This window comes from Scylla paramamosain, chromosome 27 (assembly GCF_035594125.1).
Source record: "Scylla paramamosain isolate STU-SP2022 chromosome 27, ASM3559412v1, whole genome shotgun sequence".
NCBI classification, from domain to species: domain Eukaryota; kingdom Metazoa; phylum Arthropoda; class Malacostraca; order Decapoda; family Portunidae; genus Scylla; species Scylla paramamosain.
In genome coordinates, this window is record NC_087177.1 from 20,775,426 (window position 1) to 20,776,537 (window position 1,112).

At 48.9% G+C, this 1,112-nt stretch overlaps 1 pseudogene; it reads left to right on the plus strand.

Moving 5' to 3' along the window:
* The first annotated feature begins 797 nt into the window (after nt 1-797).
* LOC135114334 (histone H4-like) lies at nt 798-1,112 on the plus strand (annotated as a pseudogene).

A 1,112-nucleotide genomic window follows, 5' to 3' on the forward strand; every position in this document is an offset into this window, starting at 1 on the left:
TTGCACATACTACCATCCCCGTCAATCATTATCACAAACCATCCTCACCCTCCCCATGCACATAACACCACGACATTTTTTATATTCACTTTTTTTTAGCAGGGTGGCCTTTTTGCAGGACGAGTCACAGGACACGAGAAAAAAGGACCAACACCGCTTTTCACCCTACATTACATCATACAATAAATATCCCGGCCATCACCAAATCACTCTACTACTATCCGTGGTTCGGAACCCACGTAAAACTGTAGGTCCCTCCGCTATACGGATGTAATTCTTCCTCTGTCCTTCTTTGAACCAATAAAAAAGCACAAAAAAAAACCCTTTTTACTCTGACTGTCCTTCACTCCTCTTTCACATCCTGATAATGCAGGCTCTGGATAGTCTGGCCCCTAACCCCCAATGCGTGGTTTGGCCCGGGGATTTGGGTGCGTGGGCGGCGTCCGTGGCTGTGGCTGTGTTGGGCTTGGCCTGCTTGGTTGGTGGCGGACTCTCCTGCTTTCCCCGATAAACCCTTGTCTTCCTGGCCATCTTAGAATGAAAATAACACTTTAAAAAAAAAAAAAAAAAAAAAAAAAAAGATGTCCCTCCTAATTCAAATTGCGCCTGGGTCAAGCCCCAGTGACTATTTCTCCTACTACAATTCCCTTCTTATCATTCCCCTATTCTTCCCACCTATCCCCACTTCTCCCTCCCCATCTTTTCTCTCTTTGTTATGTTATGTTATGTTATTTTGAGGCACATTCGTGAGCTTCCTGTTAGACCGTTCGGACGTCGTACTAGCAGCTCTCATCACCATGACTGGCCGCGGCAAGGGGAGGCAAGGGTCTTGGAAAGGGAGGCGCCAAGCGTCACCGTAAGGTTCTGCGTGATAACATCCAGGGAATCGCCAAGCCTGCTATCCGTCGTTTAGCTCGCCGAGGTGGCGTCAAGCGCATCTCTGGTCTCATCTACGAGGGGAGACTCGTGGGGTGCTCAAGGTGTTCCTTGAGAACGTTATCAGGGATGCTGTCACCTATACCGAGCACGCCAAGCGTAAGACCGTTACTGCCATGGACGTTGTCTACGCCCTCAAGCGTGGGAGCCGTACCCTGTACGGATTTGGTGGTTAA